This window comes from Schistocerca piceifrons, chromosome X (genome assembly GCF_021461385.2).
Source record: "Schistocerca piceifrons isolate TAMUIC-IGC-003096 chromosome X, iqSchPice1.1, whole genome shotgun sequence".
Taxonomy (NCBI): Eukaryota; Metazoa; Arthropoda; class Insecta; order Orthoptera; family Acrididae; genus Schistocerca; species Schistocerca piceifrons.
Genome location: NC_060149.1, coordinates 860637085 through 860660644, shown reverse-complemented (window position 1 = coordinate 860660644; position 23560 = coordinate 860637085).

Below are 23560 nucleotides of genomic sequence, written 5' to 3'. Positions count from 1 at the left end.
CCACAGACTGCACACAGCACAGCCAGTGATTTTCATACAGAGCGCTACGTAACGTTGCCAATAAGAAAAAATAAACAGCCTACTTACAAATGTTAACAAATCTATATGTCGTATGTAATGTTGTTAGACTTATACTAACACCTACAAATTTTCATGTTCTGAAGTACTTGTTTATATATAGATTAATTATGGAATATATGAAACAAATGTGTCAGTTACAGGACTGTCAAGTGAAAGACTACAGTCTAAGGGGCATATCAAGCATGTAATTCAAACACCAAAGGACTGCCCAAATATGTCAAGTTAAGAAGGCAGACAACAAACAAAGTTAAACTGAGTGTAATTAAATGAAACAACAAGTTTACTGTTATCAGTCACTGTTTATTTATCTCCACGACGCGTTTCAAAGGTTTAAACCTCCTACATCAAGTGGATTTACTTTTGTTAGTATATGTGTGTGTGTGTTTGTTATGTCACAATTTTTTGGAGGAACTTGTGGCACTGCCTAATGGAGAAACAAAACACTATTTCAGAACATGGTTATCGGTTTCTTTTGGCAAAAAACTAAACGTGTATCCAAAGGTAAAAATAAGTAAAATAGAGTGCCTCCAGTGGTCACAGGTTCCTTTCACTGGCGTAACACATCAAATTTATATTGTCGTATTTTGTAAAGAAAAAAAGCGTCGGGAAGCTGTTAGGAGAAAGGATCATACATCACACAAGAAACATTATCACAAAGTAGAAAAACGAAAAGGAAGAGTATTTTAATGTCGAATATCTAACTCCTATTTCATATTCGTTGTAGGGGGTGAACTTCAAAACAAAATACTTTCAGGAAAAATGTTAATATTTAATATTTATACAGGGTGTCAGTTATTGAACTATATGAAAGAAACGTAAATTAGTTACAAGCTACGGGGTGCACACATTTTATTCAACACGTAAACGTCACTACATATCTTCGGATTTAGGTTAGGATATGTTCGGTATGCCTCCTATCATTGCGATGATATGGCGCAGACGAGTAGCGAAATTCTGCTTGACTGGCTGAAGTGTCGGTACATCGATCCTATTGATCACCTTCTTAATGGCTGTTTTCAGATCAGCAGTGGTTTTTGACGTTATTACTGTACACCTTGTCTTTAATATAACCCCATAAAAAGGAGTCACATGTGTTCAGATCCGGAGAATATAGCGGCCAATCGAGGCTGATCCAATGGCCTCTGCGTACCCCAGAGCCAGAATGCAGTCCGCAAAGTGCTCCTCCAGGACATTAAACTCTCTCATGCTTCGACGAGGTCGAGCTACGACTTGCATGAACCACATTTTGTTGAAATCAGGGTCACGGTTGACAATGGAGATGAAATCATCTTCCGAAACCTTCATATACAGTCCAGAAGTCACTGTACTTTCAAGGAATATCGCACCGATTATTCCGTGGCTGGACACTGTGCAACACACAGACACCCGTTGAGGGTGAAGAGACTTCTCGAATGTGAAATGCGAATTCTCAGTCCCCCAAATGCGCCAATTTTGCTTACTGACGAACCCATCCAAATAAAAGGGGACTTCGTCGCTAAACCAAACCATATTCATATCAAAGTCCTGTTCCTAAATCCTGTGGCCAGTGCTGTAGGCGAAACACATCCGCTGTTCCACGGCCTTGGGGCTTAATGGTTGGTGGGTTTGAATTTTGTATGGGAAGAGATGCAGGTCTTCAACAGCAGTTTGTCACAGTCTCTCCCGTTTGATTCCCACCTGTTGCGCAGGCCATCTGATCGATTTCCTGGGGTTGGTTTGAAACACAGCGCGTGTCTTCTCGATGTTTTCAGGCGGTTTCAGCCTTTTTGGACGACCTGCATTGCCAACACTTTCATCACGAACACTACCCATTCTCTCAAATTTGCCAGTCAAATTCTTGATTGTTCCATGCATGGACCGGTTGTCTTCTGCTTTAACCTGATCGCAAACTTCCTTTGAGCCACAGTTGGGCTGTTACTGCTAGTAAAGCAGGCCTTCACAAGCGCCATATGCTCATGCTCAATATACTGTGACATTTTCAAGTGCAAATGGCCGACAACAACAAGACGCTTGGGCATGCACATACTAATTCCCATGACACCCCTCGGCTAACCGTGAAGTTTGAACGTGCTAACGCAAACAGTCCAGACATTATGACTATTTTATTTCATATAGTTCAATAATTGCCACCCTGTGCTTGAAACAGGGGCATATATAACACTAGTATTCAATCAGTCATCTAAATTAATCAAAAACTTTTTTCCTTTAAATTCTATCGCGGCATTACTGTGATATGAAAAGACTATTTTTAAGGTGTCGTATATGTGATGATAGAGTGCTTTGCTAATGTATATTTGTAACTTCTGTAAAGAATCATGTGCAATGTGTTGTTTCCTGAATAATTTTTGATCACTGATTAACGAAAAGAAAATATTTGTGTATGTAAATTAATATATTTCTCAAAGTTATCATTTGTATAAAATGGTACATGCATAGGGGCAATGTTTAGTACATGTGTTATGTAGAAGATGCTGTTCTTTTGTTCTGTACAGAAGTTACTGTGGGAAGCGTAAAACGTGGCTTGGGTTTCTGCCGCGCTAGCAGTAGAGAGGGCGCGAACGAGAAGGCAGCAGTAAAAGTGGCAATACTCGGACGGAACAGGTGTTGCCTCGCCTGGAAATTGTTCCACAATAGCGTCGCAGAAGGACTGTTGATTTGTTACGGCTTTGCTACAACTTGTTTGGCTATGTTATGGACGTTAAAACGAGTCTAAGAAAACATAATTAGTCCATACTTCAAGAAGTTTGTAGGCCGTACCATAGGTAGTCTAGCCGCCATTGCTATCCGCCACAACCAACGACTACAGCCAACAAGTTACGATGTGTATAATTAGAATTGTGGAAGCGTGAAACACTATGTCAAAATTAACTTTTGTGAACAATTATTGTGTGAAACATAAAACTGGGTTCATCCTGTTAATTTATTACTAATCATTCACCCATATAGGCTCCTTTCCTGGCGTTTCATTATTCCTAGTAAACCTGTTATAAAAACATATTAAGTGCTTTATTCAAGATTTACAAGCAGTAGTTTTCATATCTGAGCAAATGTTTAAATATAATTGTCGTGAAATAGCTTTTAAAGTGAAGGTAAAAATACTGTATGATTTACATGGTAGAACTACTGAAGTGAAATTTTTCTTAAGTGCTGAAGTAGATGTTTTCAGACAAATTTAACTATTTGAATATTGAAACTTCCTGGCAGATTAAAACTGTGTGCCGGACCAAAACTCGAACTCGGGACCTTTGCCTTTCGCGGGCAAGTGCTCTACCAACTGAGCTACCCAAGCACGACTCACGCCCCGTCCTCACAGCTTTACTTCTGTCAGTAAAGCTGTGAGGACGGGGTGTGAGTCGTGCTTGGGTAGCTCAGTTGGTGAGCCGGCACGGTAACTCAGCGTGCTTGGGCAGAGGGTTAGCTACCCTCTGTAATAAAACACTGAGTGAACGGATCAACAAAGAACCTGAACGGTTGTCATCGGACGTCCGCCACGAACAAATTCATCGACCAATATTGAGCAAAATGATATTAAAAAAAAAAAAAACTTTGGTAGAGCACTTGCCCGCGAGAGGCAAAGGTCCCGAGTTCGAGTCTCTGTCCGGAACACAGTTTTAATCTGTCAGGAAGTTTCATATCAGCGCACACTCCGCTGCAGAGTGAAAATCTCATTCTGTATTTGAATATTCTTACTCTCTTTGTGGAAATAAGTAAAGCGAATCAACAAGTTTTGAGTGAAGTAAAGATAAAATTCAGTTATAAATGAAACTCTGTAAAGTACAAAGAGTTATAAAAAGAAAGTTCCTTATGTGTCTCAGTAACACAGGAGCAGGGTTGCATAAAAATACTGAATTACCATATACACTCCTGGAAATTGAAATAAGAACACCGTGAATTCATTGTCCCAGGAAGGGGAAACTTTATTGACACCTTCCTGGGGTCAGATACATCACATGATCACACTGACAGAACCACAGGCGCATAGACACAGGCAACAGAGCATGCACAATGTCGGCACTAGTACAGTGTATATCCACCTTTCGCAGCAATGCAGGCTGCTATTCTCCCATGGAGACGATCGTAGAGATGCTGGATGTAGTCCTGTGGAACGGCTTGCCATGCCATTTCCACCTGGCGCCTCAGTTGGACCAGCGTTCGTGCTGGACGTGCAGACCGCGTGAGACGACGCTTCATCCAGTCCCAAACATGCTCAATGGGGGACAGATCCGGAGATCTTGCTGGCCAGGGTAGTTGACTTACACCTTCTAGAGCACGTTGGGTGGCACGGGATACATGCGGACGTGCATTGTCCTGTTGGAACAGCAAGTTCCCTTGCCGGTCTAGGAATGGTAGAACGATGGGTTCGATGACGGTTTGGATGTACCGTGCACTATTCAGTGTCCCCTCGACGATCACCAGTGGTGTACGGCCAGTGTAGGAGATTGCTCCCCACACCATGATGCCGGGTGTTGGCCCTGTGTGCCTCGGTCGTATGCAGTCCTGATTGTGGCACTCACCTGCACGGCGCCAAACACGCATACGACCATCATTGGCACCAAGGCAGAAGCGACTCTCATCGCTGAAGACGACACGTCTCCATTCGTCCCTCCATTCACGCCTGTCGCGACACCACTGGAGGCGGGCTGCACGATGATGGGGCGTGAGCGGAAGACGGCCTAACGGTGTGCGGGACTGTAGCCCAGCTTCATGGAGACGGTTACGAATGGTCCTCGCCGATACCCCAGGAGCAACAGTGTCCCTAATTTGCTGGAAAGTGGCGGTGCGGTCCCCTACGGCACTGCGTAGGATCCTACGGTCTTGACGTGCATCCGTGCGTCGCTGCGGTCCGGTCCCAGGTCGACGGGCACGTGCACCTTCCGCCGACCACTGGCGACAACATCGATGTACTGTGGAGACCTCACGCCCCACGTGTTGAGCAATTCGGCGGTACGTCCACCCGGCCTCCCGCATGCCCACTATACGCCCTCGCTCAAAGTCCGTCAACTGCACATACGGTTCACGTCCACGCTGTCGCGGCATGCTACCAGTGTTAAAGACCGCGATGGAGCTCCGTATGCCACGGCAAACTGGCTGACACTGACGGCGGCGGTGCACAAATGCTGCGCAGCTAGCGCCATTCGACGGCCAACACCGCGGTTCCTGGTCCGTCCGCTGTGCCGTGCGTGTGATCATTGCTTGTACAGCCCTCTCGCAGTGTCCGGAGCAAGTATGTTGGGTCTGACACACCGGTGTCAATGTGTTCTTTTTTCCATTTCCAGGAGTGTAGAATGACCACACCATACCTTTGCCTTCTGACAAATCATTTGCTGAGAGAAAGGCATAAACAAAGTCTCTTAATAAATTTAAATGTGTGTATTATGCTATTAGAATATTTAAGTATTTCATATGTTGCTTATACAAACTGCAAACATAGAAATCCCCTCCAGCCAAATTTTTTTAGCATATATTGGTCATTAATATTTTGTGTCCTTTCTAGAGTAAAACTATTTATTTATGAGCATGTAGTAGCTTAAACATTCCTGTATCTTCCTCAGAACCATATCCTGAAAAGTCGTATTTATTTGTGAAGTTGTGTTAGGGAACAGCAGGATAGTAAGCCATATTTACTTCTTATGCTTTTCTTCGCCTAGAGAGGGTGACGTAGGTATATCTATTAGACAAACCAGTTAATGAACTTGGTACGGCAAGGTCCTAGATTCAGTATTATTCCATTTTTATTACGTTCCTTTCTAATAGTTACAAAACTCTTAGGAAGGTATCTAATATACACTATATATATGAAATATTTATTTTGTTAATATATCACGCATGTGAGATTCTGGTCAATATTTAGACATTCATATCGAAAAAGACTAACATTTATTAGGATCAAGTACATCCAAAGTTTTCAAGCGATAAATATTAGTTGAAAGTTAATTAAAAGAGAAGTAATTTAAGTAAATGTAATCCATATTCAACGTAAATACCAACCAACTACAACTATATATGTAGCTTACATTGCATTATCTTATGACAATATAAACAGTGGACAAGCATCGGGCCAATTGGGCTCTGGCGGTTGTTATAGGTAGTAGCCTGCATGCGGTACTCCTAATCTTAAACAGATTGTAAATCGTGCTCTGCAGAAGTATGTGCCTAACAAGTGGATTAAGGAGAGAAAAGATCAACCACGTTTTAACGACGAAATTCGGAAAGACCTGTGGAAGCAATGGCTATGGCACTCTCGGTTCGAAAGAGAATGAGCAAATGAGGACAATCAAAGGCTATGAAAGATTCGAGCGTCTGCGAAAAGAGCTATGCGCGAAGCATACAACTAGTATCACCGCCAGACCCTATCAAAAGATCTGGCCGAGAACGCGAGAAAATTCTGGGTTCTACGTCCAATCGCTATGCGCGTCTAAATTTTCCATCGAGTCACTCGTTGGCCAGTGTGGTGTGGCCGCTGAAGATAGCAAAATGAAAGACGAAATTTCAATTACGCTGAGAACTGGAAATCTGAAGCTTTAAATTTCGCTTTTAAGAAATCGTTCACACAGGAAAATCGTAAAAACGTATGGTCATTTGACCATCGTGCAAAATCCGGTGTAGACGACATAATAATAAGCATCCATGGCGTAGAGAAACAGCTGAAAGAGTGGGGATGAAACCTCACTTCGGTTTTTCAAAGACTACTCTACGGCACTGGCTCCTTACTTAGCTTACATTTCGTTAATCTCTCACCCAACACAAATTCGCAAGATATTGGAGAAAAACGCGACTGACTCCTGGGTATAAGAAGGGTAAAAGAACGGACACGCAAAATTACAGACCAATACCCTTACTATCGGTTGGCTGCCGAATGTTTGAACATATTCTGAGTCTGAATATCATAAATATCATTGACAGCGTAAACTTTATGTCCACTAATCAGCATGGTTTTAGAAAGCATCGTTTGTGCGAAACTCAGCTGCCATTTTCTCACATGATACACTGGGAAGTATGGATGAAAGGCAACAGGCAGATGCCATATTTCTAGATTCCCGGAAAGCATTTGACACGATTCCCCATTCTAGGCTGTTAACTAAGGTGCGAGCGTGTGGAATTGGTTCCCCGATGGGAGTGGCTCTAAGACTTGTTAAGTAATAGAACCTAGCACGATGTCCTCGACGACGAGTGTTCATCAGAGACGATAGTACGTCCAGCAGTGCCCAGCGAAGTCATACAACCGCTATTATTTTCTGTATAGGCCTACATAATTGATCTGTCGGACAGGGTTGTTTGCTGATGATGCTGTGGTGTACGGGAAGGTTTCAAAGTGGAATGGCTGTAGGAGGCTACAGGTTGGCGTGATGAATGACAGCTAGCTCTAAATGTAGAAAAATGTTAACTAATGTGGACGAGTAGGAGTAACATATGTATAATGTTCGGATATAACATTAGTTGTGTCCGGCTTGACACACTGACATCTTTTAAATATATGAGCAAAGCTATACAAAATGGAGCAAGTGTGCAAGGATTGTAGCAGGGAAAACGAATGGTCGAGTTCTGCTTATTGGAAGAATTTTGGGGAAGTGTGGTTCATCTGCAAAGGAAACCGCATATAGGATGCTAGTTCGACCTATTATTTAGTACTATTCTAACGTTTAGGATACACGCCAGATCGGATTAAAGGAAGATATCGAAGCAATTCACTGGGGTGCTGCTGGTTTTGTTACCGGTAGGTTCGAACAACAGGCAAATTTTTCAGAGGTGCTTGGAATGTTCAAATTGGAATCAATGGAGCGAAGGCCACATTCTTTTCGAGGAACACTGAGGAAATTTAGAGAAAGGGCATTTGAAGTGAACTGCAGAACGATTCTACTGCCACAATCATACATTTCACGTAGGGGCCACGAAGATAAGATAAGAGAATTAGACATCGTATGGACGCAAATGGACAGTCGTCGTTTTCCCCTCGCTCTATCTTTGATTTGGACAGTAAAGAAAATAACTAATATTGGTACTGGGGACCTGCCGCAATGAACCGTACAGTGGCTTTCGGATTACGTACACTGATGCGACAAAAGTCATGGGATACATCGTAATACCGTTTCGGGCCTCCTTTTGCTCGCCGTAGTGCAGCAACCCGATGTGACATTGCCTAAAAATGTCGTTGGCAAAGCCCTGCAAAAATGTTGAGCCGTGCTGCCTCTACAGCCGCCCTCAATTACCAAAGAGTTGCCGGTGCAGGACTTTACGCACGAACTGACCTGTCGATTATGTTCCATAAATGTTCGATGGGATTCATGTCGGGCGATCTGGGTGGCCAAACCATTCGCTCGAATTGCAAAGAATGTTCTTCAAGCCAATCGCGAACAGTTTTGGCCCGGTGACATGGTGCATTGTCATCCATAAGAACTGAATCTTTGTTTGGGAACATGATGTGCATGAATGGCTGCAAATGGTCTCCATGTAACCGTACAGAACCATTTCTAGTGAATGATCGATTCACTGGGGCCAAAAAAAAAAAATGGTTCAAATGGTTCTTAGCACTATGGTCATCAGTCCCCTAGAACTTAGAACTACTTAAACCTAACTAACCTAAGGACATCACACAACACCCAGTCATCACGAGGCAGAGAAAATCCCTGACCCCGCCGGGAATGGAACCCGGGAACCCGGTCGCGGGAAGCGAGAACGCTACCGCACGACCACGAGCTGCTGACCACTGTGGCCAGAAGACCCAGTCCATTCCATGCAAACACAGAAAACAACATTATGTAGCCACCACCAGCTTGCACAGTGCCTTCCTTGTTGACAACTTGTGTCCATGGCTTCGTCGGGTCTGCGCCACACTCGCTCCCTGACTAGGGTCCAACCGATATGGTCAAGAACCCAGGGGAGGCGCTGCAGACAACGAGCTGTTAGCAAAGACACTGACGTTGTTCGTCTGCTGCCATAGCCTACTGACGCCAAATCTTACCACACTGTCCTAACGGATACATTCGTCGTGCGTCCCACATGGATTTCTGCGGTTATTTCACGCAGTGTTGCTTGTCTGTTAGCACTGACAACTCTACGCAAACGCCGCTGCACTCGGTCGTTAACTGAAGGTCGTTGGCCACTGCGTTATCCATGGTGAAAGGTCGTGGTTGAAATTTGGTACTCTCGGCATACTCTTGTCACCGTAAACTACTGAAACTCCTCTTTCAAACTCTGTTAATTTCCGTTGTACGGCCTTAATCACACCTTTCCACATGAATCACCTGAGTACAAATGACAGTTCCGCCACTGCACTGCCCTTTTATACCTTGTGCACGCGGTACTACCGGAATCTGTGTATGTGCATACCGCTATTCCAGCACTTCTTGTCACCTCAATGTATGCAGATGTAGAAATAAAGACATTACTGTCATTCACTGCAGATCTTCGCACGTGATTTCCTTGTAAAAGCGTAACATTGTGATCATGTTTGATATTGTTATGGGGTGTTGTAATTACCCCTCTTCATTATCAATCACTACCCTGAATCCTCAAAGAAACCTTTAGTTGTATAGTATGCCTTACTTATGACGAATGTTTTAACCGCTTTTTTAAACAGATGTAGGCCTAATTTAGTAATATTTTTCACCTACTTGGGTAATTTATTACATAATTTTATTCCTTGACAGAAAATTATGGTTTCAGCTTTTGATTTGTTTTTCTTTCGTAAACGTAAGTCCAATCAGATTTTTATTCCATAATTAAGTATAGAACCATCAGTGAAGTGCTTAGTAATGTTTTCTCCAACTGTTCAAGGTGCCTTCCGAATAAAACATTTACAACTATTTCACAAGATAAGCAGCCCCTACCACCCAGATTGTGAACCATGGGACATCAATACATACTATCGTCTTATACGGTACTGTCAACCAGTGGAAGTATCGTTTGCAATAACAGAGTTAGATCACGCAGTGGCCGCACTTCCACGCCGGGTCAGTAATCTCCAGATTCTAGCCTAATCGTCTATGTTTACGATTACCGTGTTTTTCTTAATTCACTCGATTTGAATGCCAGGGTGTTTCCCGCTAGAACGTCATTGATGATTTCCTTCTTCGTCCATATCCAATGCGAGCTCGAGTAGTCAGACTGTGTGTCCAGTGACCTCCTCGTCGACGGGCAGTTAAACCCTGATCTTCCTCTTGTCCGTCCAGTGCTGCCTCCTTCCGACCGAGTTTTCTGTCGAAGCCAATCTCAGCAGCTAAGAATATCCTCTAAAATAACTCCCAACTACGCAAGGCGCTCTCAGCATCACTCAGCTGGGCTCTGAACATATAAAACTACTGCGAAGCTAAAGCGATAAAATTCCCGAACACTTCTGTGAAGTTTTCTAGTGTTTTGGATACAGGGGGAACTTATTTTTCGTAGTGTGGAAACAAATCACAACACGCGTTACAATACTTAAAAAATTGCACTACTAAGGAATTATCCGAATGCGACGAAAATCGGTAGGTGCGAAGTACACGTACAGATAAATCTCTGGCCCTTATGCAAGTACGTAGTTATGCAACTTAGCACTGATTGATAGAGTTGTCGGATGTCGCCGTAAGGAATGTCGTTCCGAATTCTGTCCAGTCGGCGCGTTAGATTACCAAAATCCCGAGCTGGCTGGAGGGCTCTGCCCATAATTTTCGAAAGATTATCAATTGTGGAGCGACCTGGCGTCCTTAATGGCCAAGGTAGTGTTTAGCAAGCACGAAGGCAAGCAGTAGAAACTCTCATTATGTGCCAGCAGGCACTATCTTGCAGAAATTTAAGACCAAGATGGCTTGCCATGAATGATAAGAAAACGGGGCAGAGAATATCGTCGACGTATTGCTGTGCTGTAAGGATGCCGTGGATGACAGCAATATGGAACCTGCTATGAAAAGGAACGGCATCCCAGACCATCACTCCTAGTTCTCGGGCCATATGGCTGGTGGCAGTCAGTTTGGTATCCCATTGCTGTCCAGAGAGTCTTCAGGCATGTCTTAGGTGTGGAATGTCATTGATTATAGTTGAATTGTCTTCAGTGATGAATCCTGACAACCAGGGAAGAGGTGTATGGAGAAGCCCTGGCCAACGGTGGGGTAACAACCTAACTGCTACCAACGATATGACCTGACAGCCAGGAGTGATGATCAGGGGTGCCATTTCCTTTTCCAACAGCATCCTTTTGATTGTCATCCGCGGTATCCTTACAGCACAGCGGTAAGTCGACGATGTCCTCTTGAATAATCCAATTTTTCTGAAATTGTAGTCATTGTCTGTAAATGTACGTCGTATCTACCGATTTCCGCCGCATTAGAATAATTTCTTCATGGTTGTCGTTTCTTCTTTTGTCTTACAGTGTAATTCGCTGAAAGAGATAATAGCATTCATAAATGTATTCGAGAGGACAGAAGATACAATGAAAGTTTTATAAGAGAAACAATTGAAAACACTCAGAGTGCACAACATAAAAACTTTTGTTAGGTGGACGCTAGATGCCAGATGGCACAGTACCTAACAATATAGATAATATTTTACAAGAACTCTATTACTTGCTTAATATTTGTATAGCGTAAGAAATGAATCAGAGATACAGATCTTAATAAAGATAACAGTTACCTAACGAAGTAACTAAGTATAGTAGAATATTCCAGGTAAGGGTAAAGGAAAGTTCTCGGGAGATGGTGTTTCAGTAAAGATGATTGAAGTTAGAGGCAAGGTCACGCAAAGTGAACTTAGAATATCGTTTAGAAAATGTCTTTGGATGAAGGCCTTTCATCAAAGCTTGAAGAGCATTGTAATTGCTTTGTCTTACTACAACCTACCAGATAAAATATTAAACCAGTCCTACCAGGAATGTCTCCGTAACACACAAGATATCCATCAATATTATCACCAACTTCATTCAAAAGAATGCTAGGTTCAGAACTGCATGAAAATGATAGGTTCAGAACTGCACATAGCACAGTGAACTGTATGAAAGCCGTGAACGAAGGTATAGAATAGGGCAGCGAGTACGAATCTCCCCACTGTGTAGGATTTACACACACACACATCAAAAAAAGCTTTTGCATCACCCCGGTTCCCAGAACTCCTGAAGATAGACGTTGACTGTGGGTATTGTATCACAGACACAGTCCCTTTGACTGTTCAGAGATGTCACTAAACCTGCCCAAAGATCCGACAGCCGATCAGATCCCGTCATTCCACCAGGAAGGAGGTACACGGCTCGTGTTGTCTGTAATTCAACAATGCCTAAACGGTCAATACCGTGGTTCGATCGCGTCCAAATTGCTACTTCGTGCCAGGAAGGGTCTGAACAAGAAAAGTGTACAGGCGTCTCGGAGTAAACCAAAGCGATGTTGTTCGGACATGGAGGAGATACAGAGAGACAAGAACTGTTGATAACATGCCTCGCTCAGGCCGTCCAAGCGCTACTGCTGCAGTGGATGAGGGCTACCTACGGATTATGGCTCGGAAGAACCCTGATAGCAACGCCACCATGTTGAATAATGCTTTTCGTGCAGCCACAGGACGTAGTGTTACGACTCAAACTGTGCCCAATAGGCTGCATGATGCGCAACTTCACTCCCGACGTCCATGGCGAAGTCCATCTTCGCAACCACGACACCATGGAGCGCGGTACAGATGGGCCCAACAACATGCCGAATGGACCGCTCAGAGACGTGTTTGGAGGCAACCCCGTCAGGCTGAATGCCTTAGACACACTATCCATGGATTGCAGCAAGGTGGAGGTTCCCTGCTGTTTTGGGGTGGCATTATGTGGGGCCGACGTACACCGCTGATGGTCATGGAAGGCGCCGTAACGACTATATGGTACGTAAATGCCATCCTCCGACCGACAGTGCAATCATATCGGCAGCATATTGGTGAGGCATTCGTCTTTATGCCTATCGTGCACATCTTGTGAATGATTTCCTTCAGGTTAATGATATCGTTCGACTAGAGTGGCCAGCATTTTCTCCAGACATGAACCCTATCGAAGATCCCTCGGATAGATTGAAAAGGGCTGTTTATAGAAGACGTGACCCACCAAACAGTCTGAGGGGTCTACGCCGAATCGCCGTTGAGGAGTGGGACACTCTGAACCAACAGTGACTTGATGAACTTGTGGATAGTATGCTACGACGAATAAAGGCATGCATCAGTGCAAGAGGACATGCGACAGGGTATTAGAGGTACTGAATGTTTATGTTGACCTCTGTTCCAAAAATCTGTACAGGATCCGGAACTCTCGGAACGGAGGTGATGCAAAACTTTTTTTTGATTTGTGTAGATTCTGAGGAAGCATTTTATTCGGTTTCAACAATATATGCACTAATAGCCCGTGAGAAACAAAGCACTGATTTAGCCTTTATGAGAATACTTCCCTCAAATTTATCAGTAAGAGTATTATACATTTAATCGTTAGCCAGTTATCTCCTAATGAAGTGCTGAGCACTAGACGTCATGGAACGGCACCAATAGCTTGATGATTCCCTGAAATGGACAACATGCATTTAAATATTAACCAAAGACATATTGTGATGGTAGTGGTGACATGCATTGCCTGAATGGAAGGAAAGAATGTTCGGTTGGGTACCCTAGGTTCTCTAGCTGGAGAACCATTTACTCTGCAGGATTTTATTCACACAGGCCATAAATAAACTGTCAGCTACAAGTGCGATTCTCACGGGCCAATTAACTGAACACCTGACTTGACTTTTATACTCACAAGGAACCCTGTAAGAGCGAGGTTGCAAGTTCAGTTTTTAGTAACACTCATTTGAATGTGTTCTGTTAACAATTATGACAGGCAGAAATATTAGCAGCTAATGACTCATCATGTGCATCAGCAAGGCGACAAAAAATAAGCATCCGTGAGGTGCAGAGATCAACCTTCTATACGATGCATGTATCAGAAAATAGACATCGTCGACTTGCAAGAAATGTTCAGAACAAACCATTACCTTGCACCACGAACTGCGAATGAAAAATAGCGCGCCACAGTATCACACGATCAAGATCTAAAGCGAATTCCTTGGGAGTTACAAACAGTGCAGGACGTTCATCTAGCTATCTCTTGTAGAATGCCTATAGAATCGTAATGGTGTGACGGGCTGACGAGAGCTGATGGAATGTGATGACACGCAACCGAAAGCGAAACAGTCTGTCTTGTAGTTCATCGTGAAATTGGCTATCCTTTAAAGCGTAGCTTCAGATAGTGTGATAATGTCTTTTGTAGGCACGGAAAGAACAAACTTCCAGAAACTGAATTTGTCCTGTGATTCTAGGTGGTATGAGTTGCAATGTCACACACTTTTCAGGAGGGGTAGTTTCCTCTAAAGGAGTACGATTTTTATACACAGGCCAGGAATCAAGCAAATGCAACTGGTTTTGACTAGCTATTGGCCAGAAGCAGTACTCATACCACAGTTTTAGTTCTCTTACACCATTTTTCCCACTCTTGCTTGCTGTGACGTAAAAATTTCCAACTTTCTTTGCAAGATCACGCGCACGAGAAAGAGTCATAGGGGACAGAGCACCTCGCAGCACAATAAATAACTTTCCAGACAATCTACCATCCAAGTCGGCATAGTTGTATACGAATGCGTTAAGGCATTGATGTTAGCTGATCTTGATACAGCTCTCTTGGTGCATTTAATTTCCCGGGTTCCTTTCATATACACTCCTGGAAATGGTAAAAGGAACACATTGACACCGGTGTGTCCGACCCACCATACTTGCTCCGGACACTGCGAGAGGGCTGTACAAGCAATGATCACACGCACGGCACAGCGGACACACCAGGAACCGCGGTGTTGGCCGTCGAATGGCGCTAGATGCGCAGCATTTGTGCACCGCCGCCGTCAGTGTCAGCCAGTTTGCCGTGGCATACGGAGCTCCATCGCAGTCTTTAACACTGGTAGCATGCCGCGACAGCGTGGACGTGAACCGTATGTGCAGTTGACGGACTTTGAGCGAGGGCGTATAGTGGGCATGCGGGAGGCCGGGTGGACGTACCGCCGAATTGCTCACCACGTGGGGCGTGTCGGCGGAAGGTGCACGTGCCCGTCGACCTGGGACCGGACCGCAGCGACGCACGGATGCACGCCAAGACCGTAGGATCCTACGCAGTGCCGTAGGGGACCGCACCGCCACTTCCCAGCAAATTAGGGACACTGTTGCTCCTGGGGTATCGGCGAGGACCATTCGCAACCGTCTCCATGAAGCTGGGCTACGGTCCCGCACACCGTTAGGCCGTCTTCCGCTCACGCCCCATCATCGTGCAGCCCGCCTCCAGTGGTGTCGCGACAGGCGTGAATGGAGGGACGAATGGAGACGTGTCGTCTTCAGCGATGAGAGTCGCTTCTGCCTCGGTGCCAATGATGGTCGTATGCGTGTTTGGCGCCGTGCATGTGAGCGCCACAATCAGGACTGCATACGACCGAGGCACACAGGGCCAACACCCGGCATCATGGTGTGGGGAGCGATCTCCTACACTGGCCGTACACTACTGGTGATCGTCGAGGGGACACTGAATAGTGCACGGTACATCCAAACCGTCATCGAACCCATCGTTCTACCATTCCTAGGCCGGCAAGGGAACTTGCTGTTCCAACAGGACAATGCACGTCCGCATGTATCCCGTGCCACCCAACGTGCTCTAGAAGGTGTAAGTCAACTACCCTGGCCAGCAAGATCTCCGGATCTGTCCCCCATTGAGCATGTTTGGGACTGGATGAAGCGTCGTCTCACGCGGTCTGCACGTCCAGCACGAACGCTGGTCCAACTGAGGCGCCAGGTGGAAATAGCATGGCAAGCCGTTCCACAGGACTACATCCAGCATCTCTACGATTGTCTCCATGGGAGAATAGCAGCCTGCATTGCTGCGAAAGGTGGATATACACTCTACTAGTGCCGACATTGTGCATGCTCTGTTGCCTGTGTCTATGTGCCTGTGGTTCTGTCAGTGTGATCATGTGATGTATCTGACCCCAGGAATGTGTCAATAAAGTTTCCCCTTCCTGGGACAATGAATTCACGGTGTTCTTATTTCAATTTCCAGGAGTGTACTTTTCCTCCTCAAATCCCGACTGGTCGGAGGTGAAAACAAATTCCTTACTGAAGAGTAGGATAAGTTTATTTACCTCATCTACAAATTTTCGGGCCTTTTCAGAAGACTGCTATTCATCGCTAAGTTGACACTTTGTTTGAACTTTCGCTACCTTACGTCTTCCAGTGCTGTAGCACTGTTTGAAGTTATGCATCTATCCTCTGCTTCTCTTGAAGTCACTGTAATCTATGTCGCGCGCAATTTGATGTGCATAGCGTAGTGGATCACTCTCATGCACATCCTGTAAATTATGTGGAGCATTCCCGAAACGCGCGGACACCAGTTCCTGTAAAAAGTACACCTTGAATATCTGTAGTTTTTCTTATGCGCTACCCGGTCATATCGTTGTCGACGTATTCGAAAGCTGTTTATAAATATATTTTTTAATATGCTGCGGATGATCTTCCATGTACGAGATTATGTTTAGTACCCCCTCCTTTACTATGTTTTACTGGAGACGGGATGTGTGGCTGCTGTCCGACAAGGATAACGAAGCACATGGTTCGACGCATGTTTCAGTATCACTTTCACTTGTTAAGCATTTATCATTATGATTATACTCCTAGTGTACATAGTCCGCACAGTCGAGTGTATAGTACAACATACATTCCACTGGCTCATCTTTCAAACACGCTAAGCTGGCAGCTGTGGCCGAGCGGTTCTAGGCGCTTCAGTCTGGAACCGCGCGACCGCTACTGTCGCAGGTTCGAATCCTGCCTCGGGCATCGATGTGTATGATGTCCTTAGCTTAGTTAGGTTTAAGTAGTTCTAAGTTCTAGGGGTCTGATAACTTCAGATGTTAAGTCCCATAGTGCTCAGAGCCATTTGAACCATTTTTTGCAAAAACGCTAATATTTCATAAGACACTTCTTCCTCACTATGTGGAATACCTTGGGTTCCTTTCTGACGAAATGTCAACTTCGGCAACTGTTGTTCTAGGTATAATGTAATGCTCGCTTTGTCATTGCTCTGCTTTGTATCAAAACCACTAGCACTGCAGCACTGTTGTCAGTTACTTATCTGTGAAGCAGTTCAGCTACGTTCCATAGCCTCACTCTGTGCTCATCACTGAATACCGCCAGTCCCGCCCGCTGTTGCTATTAGCAGCCAATATTGTGTTTACTTGGTAGACATTACGTGGGCGTCGAATGCCGAAAACATCTTTGACCTTTTGCGACCCAGCACTCAAGGGTTGCTTGCCAAGGTGCATTTAGGTAATACCACAAAAGTGCATAGTACTGAGATCAGGGCAGTAAACAAACCGCTCCGCTTCCGCTTTGCCTGCTTATCGCATCCTCCGCGCTTTTCTCTCTCAACGTCTCGGATGCACATCTTTCCGTCGTGCCGCGCTGTCCGCAGCTCGTAATGTGGGCTATCACAAGTCACACGACATAATGTACCCACGTCTCATGCCTTACGTCCACATTACAAATCTTGGTTATCAGTCTTTTCCTGTCACTCCCTTCCCTTCTCGCAGGTAAATAAGTTGTAACTTCCAGAGAACATCTCCTGTGCTGTGACCGTGGCAGCTCCGGACTTTTCTGCCGACACTCACAAGAAACAGTAGAAAATCAACTAATCTCTGTGTATTCTTCAGTACGAATGAAAGTTTTGGGAGCCACTAATCAACAGTACCAGACTATTAGTGAAATAAACCTATCACAATTTCGAAATTGTTAGACTACAAGAAGTCTTAATCGGATAAAAAAGTTCGCTTGCTCTAGCAAATAGTATGTTGGAAACGGAGTGACAACATAGCATCAAACCAAGTAATTGTTATGCTTGCGGAAGAAACAAAGAAATTTGTTCCAATTTTAAACATATCCAAGGAAAACCTATGCTGAGTGACAATGTAGTTGTTAATTATCCATGAGAGTTGTAGGAATTCGCTGCAAGCTGCTGCTTAGACAGCGCACCGCACGTGGGAGGACAGCATATCGTAGCGTCGAACTCCCTACCGTAGTCTCCACTCCGGCGTATGTCGGTGCTGTTTTCTAGCTTCGCTGCAGATTGCTACGCCAGTGTACCCAATGGTGAAAAGCGAATGTCAGGAATGAGGTGAAGCGTGCGAGTGAGCAGAACGTGTGAGCCGAGTAAGTGAGTTGGGGTGCGGTGTCTCCAGCAGATTTACAGCCTGGGTAGCGTGCCTCATCGACTAAAAAAAAAAGTCTCTGTTGCCAACCCAACAGAGTAGCTCCGCTCGCGTTCCCCTGTTACGTCTTTATTGCGGCGCCGAGGAAGTTTTCTCTCCCTCTCCAAGTGTGGCTAACGCAAAGACACCGAGAAAAGAGTGTACCGGTCGCGATTCACTTAATAATTTCATCCGCTGCCTGAATCTGTGATTTTATTTCAACTGCCTGATTGTATAAACGATTCTTTCTTTGTATGGGCTGAAAACATTGGTTGCCTTGATCTTGCCATCGTGAACGCAAATAGCTCTAGGAAATTCTATGACGGACAACATTCCTGATCAGAGTGGTGAAATTTTACCTCACCGGATCACAGGAAAGAAGTTTGGCAGATGATACAGTTATGTACAATGAAGTAGGCCTACCCCTCCCCGCCCCAAAATAATAAAAAAAATACAGAAATATCCAGTCAGATCTTGATGATATGAAAGTGGTGTGACGATTGACAACTTGCATCAAATCTACAGAAATGTAAAAATGTGGACATCACGGAAGAGAAGAATGTAGTATCCTATGACTACAAAGTCAGTGAGTCATAAATCGAACCAGTTAACTCATAAAAACACCTAGCTGTGACAATTTCCGGGATATGACGTTGTAGGGCCGCATATGATCAGCTGTAGGTGAAGCAGGTTTCAGACTTCGGTTCATTGGTATGGTACGCGACAAAACGGAGACAGTCTACAATGGGAATTTCTTAAAATGGTTCAAATGGCTCTGAGCACCATGGGACTTAACTTATGAGGTCATCAGTCCCCTAGAACTTAGAAATACTTAAACCTAACTAACCTAAGGACATCACACACATCCATGCCCGAGGCAGGATTCTATCCTGTGGCCGTAGCGGTCCTGTGGTTTCAGACTGTAGCGCCTAGAACCGCACGGCCACCCCGGCCGGCGGGAATTTCTTACCAAATACTCATGCGAAGCGTGCTACGATATCGTTCAATTGCGTGGGACCTATACCCACAAAGGACTAGCGAGTGGTACCGGATATATATGAAAAATGGCAGCGCGAACTGTGACATCTTTGTTTGACGCAAGAGACAGCTTCAAGGAGATGCTAAAGAAAACATAATGGGCAGAATCTCCAATTTAAACTCCAAGTATCCTACGAATTCCTACTTACAAATTTCCAAGGACCACAGTTAGGTGAAGAACCCAAGAACATAGTAGAAACACACCCGTATCGCCCTCGTGCGGATCGCGAAGATAAGCTTATTTCAGCACAGACAAAGACATTAATGCAACCATTTGCCTTCGGCTCCATACGTAAATGTTGCGGAAAGATATCCTAATACGTAGTACTATGGTAATATAGGTGTAGGGATAGATGTGTAGAAAGATAGCGGGAACATGCTATAACATTCTCTAACAGCTTTCCGAAACCTGTCTAATTTGTTTCCTCATCAATTCTCTTTGTGTTATGTATGCTGTTATTTTATCAGTATTCTGTCCTTCCGGTTTACACCAACGAGTTTCCAGGACTTCAAAGGAACACTCTAATCAAATCCATTAAAATTCGTTTCCTAAACTTTTAAACTGATATAGAAACAACTATTAGCCTCTAGAATCATTTGTCCTATCATCATAAATTGCGCATATTTGGTTATTTAATATGGATGTTTTTCTAGAAGCAATTATGAAACAGGTGACGAAGTTTTGGGAAACGTAAGAAACTTGCTGTTAGCAGAAGGAGAATGTCTACAATTGTTTCAGTACGTTACAGAATTGTAATCAGTTCTTGTGAAGTGCCTAAACGGGGCGATTACACACCTTGTGGACTGTACTCGCAGACAGCAGACGCACAGTACTGCCAGCGTTGTGATTATGGCGACGTGCGCACAGAGCCCTGTGGTCAACCGCAGCACGCAGCGAGGGCCGACATGCAATCTACAGCCGGAAATTGTCCTTAGTCGGCGGCGTGGCGAGGCGAGGAATCCTGTGTCCCGTCCTGTTGTCGCGCCAATTTCCGCCAGATCTACTGCCAAATTGGAGCCAATATAGTGAGGGCAGCCGCGATGTGCGTCTGTTACGTTCAACTGCGCATTCAGTGATTGTGCAACACGAGAGGAAGCGAAGTGGAAATTGCCGATAAGTGTGGGATAGAGAAGCTTCGAAAAATACGCTATCCTGTGATGATCGAACGCATAAACACAGTTGCACGGCCTTCATTCTTGATTGTTTTGGGTTGTATGTTGTATAGTACAGGTTATCGCTACGAAGTGAAATATTATGTTTTCGGTTAGTTTTAAATTGTTGTACAGCAACAGTGGATAGGTGGCCAGAATAAATTGAAGGAATCTACGACGGAGACCGACTGCCTCATGCCGTGGCAGATGAAGAAGTAGACATAGGGGATCCATTATTACAGTCATTTTTACCCAGCTTGGGTAAACTTGCTATTGAATAAAGCAGAATGTGTGCATAAATTTCGTTTGGCAATTCTAAAATGGTTTGGGAAAATTGCAGCAAAACGACTAAACAGATTGGTTAATAGAGTCTGTGAAAACGGAGTCATACCAACAGAGTTTCATAAAAATTTTATCCACACCATTTCGAAGATTGCAAGGGCACATAATTGAGAATACTATCTCACAAACACCTTATCGGCTAATGCACCCGAAGTTACTGGTAAGAATAATACACAGAACAGAAAAAAACTGAGGATCTCTTATTGACGATCAGTTTGCCTTTAGGAATTTGTAAGTGTTTTAGCTGATTTGGACATGTTGGAAGGAGCCTTTCACCGAGTAAATCGCGTGTCATTTAGCAATTCAGACTGACGTGGCAGTAGCGTTTGTTCACAGAAATTCGCGACAGCCGGATTCAAATCCTATGATTATTTTAATAAAGTGGTTCCACGGAGTTCATAGATATTTGAAAAACGTCACAATTCGCCACCAAGAGTTGCTGATAACTTTTTTATTATAGAATCAGTTTCCATCCACAGACAATCCTCAGGTGTACTCTACACCAGTGTAAAGAACATATGAAGAGCATTACAAACTGAGCTCGCAATATACCGCTATCTGCTGCATACGCTTACGAAAATCTGTCATAAGTTGATGTCGCATACTCTCACAAAATATTTACAGTATCATAAAAGGCGAAATAAAAACATTGACGTCATATACACTACCTAACACAAAACTGAAGCACCCAGAACACTTGTTCGGATGTTAAAGTAACTTCATACACATTCAAACTATAGGTAGGCTTGTAAATCTTTAGGCTTGCAGTGATGTGTGACAGGTTAAACGGCCACCAGAGAACATAAGTGTTCTATAAAATTTCGAGAGAACTGCCGGATATCTGTAGTTTCCTGGTACGATATTTCGGCGCATCTTCAGGTGAATACATTAGTGTTATTCGTGTTGAGTGTTGTCACCAGGCCTGGTACTGTGTAAGGGGCGTGAACAGTGTTACAAGTTGCGTACCTGAAGGATACGGGCCGGCCGCGGTGGCCGTGCGGTTCTGGCGCTGCAGTCCGGAACCGCGGGACTGCTACAGTCGCAGGTTCGAGTCCTGCCTCGGGCATGGGTGTGTGTGATGTCCTTAGGTTAGTTAGGTTTAAGTAGTTCTAAGTTCTAGGGGACTTATGACCTCAGATGTTGAGTCCCATAGTGCTCAGAGCCATTTGAACCATTTTGAAGGATACGGACACTCGTGTCAGGCAGCACCTGACTAGGTTTGAAAGGTGCCTCATTACGGACCTTGAGTTCCCACCTATTCGAATCGTGTGATGTTCAGATTTATGGCGCATTCGGGTGTGACAATGGCCCGACGGTGGACCGCAATAGAACATGAGGGTAACCATATCCTCATCAAGGCTCCAGTCGACCACATCACAAGGGATGATCGCTGTATTGTGCAAGAAGCACCTCCTTTTGCCGTCCGATAACGAGTAATGTACTCCCTCCGATATTCTGTGAAATCCCGCACCGTTGGTCGGTGACTAACAGCAGCAGGTCCATGTGCGGGCTGCCGTTAACACCACAATACAAACGGCTGCATTTCGAGTCTGCCGTAAGTATGAAGCATACATTACTACACTACTGGCCTTTAAAATTGATACACAAAGAAGAAATGCAGATGATAAACGGGTATTCATTGGGCAAATATATTATACTAGAACTGACATGTGATTACATTTTCACGCAATTTTGGTGCATACATCCTGAGAAATCAGTACCCAGAACGACCAGCTCTTGCCGGCCGCGGTGGTCTAGCGGTTCTAGGCGCGCAGTCCGGAACCGCGCGGCTGCTACGGTCGCAGGTTCGAATCCTGCCTCGGGCATGGATGTGTGTGATGTCCTTAGGTTAGTTAGGTTTAAGTAGTTCTAAGTTCTAGGGGACTGATGACCACAGACGTTAAGTCCCATAGTGCTCAGAGCCATTTGAACCATTCGACCACCTCTTACCGTAATAACGGCCTTGATACGCCTGGGCATTCAGTCACGCAGAGTTTGGATGGCATGTACAAGTACAGCTGCCCATGCAGCTTCAACACGATACCACAGTTCATCAAGAATAGTGACTGGCGTATTGATAGGAGACAGTTGCTCAGCCACCATTGACCAGACGTTTTCAGTTGGTGAGAGATCTGGAGAATGTGCTGGCCAGGGCAGCAGTCGAACATTTTCTGTATCGAGAAAGACCCGTACAGGACCTGCAACATATGGTCGTGCATTATCCTGCTGAAATGTAGGGTTTCACAGGTATCGTATGGAGGGTAGAGCCACGGGTCGTAACACATCTGAAATTTAACGTCCACTGTTCAAAGCACCGTCAGTGCGAACAAGAGGTGACGGAGACGTGTAACCAATGGCGCCCCATAGGATCACGCCGGGTGAAAGGCCAGTATGGCGATGACGAATACACGCTTCCAATGTGCGTTCACCGCGTTGTCGCCAAACACGGATGCGACCATCATGATGCTGTTAACAGAACCTGGATTCATCCAAAAAAATGACATTTTACATTACGTGCACCCAGGTTCGTCGTTGAGTACACCATCGCAGGCGCTCCTGTCTGTGATGCAGCGTCAAGGGTAACCGCAGCTATGGTCTCCGAGCTGATAGTTCATGCTGCTGCAAACGTCGTCGAACTGTTGGTGCAGATGGTTGTTGTCTTGCAGACGTCCCCATCTGTTGACGCAGGGATCGAGAGGTGGCTGCACGATCCG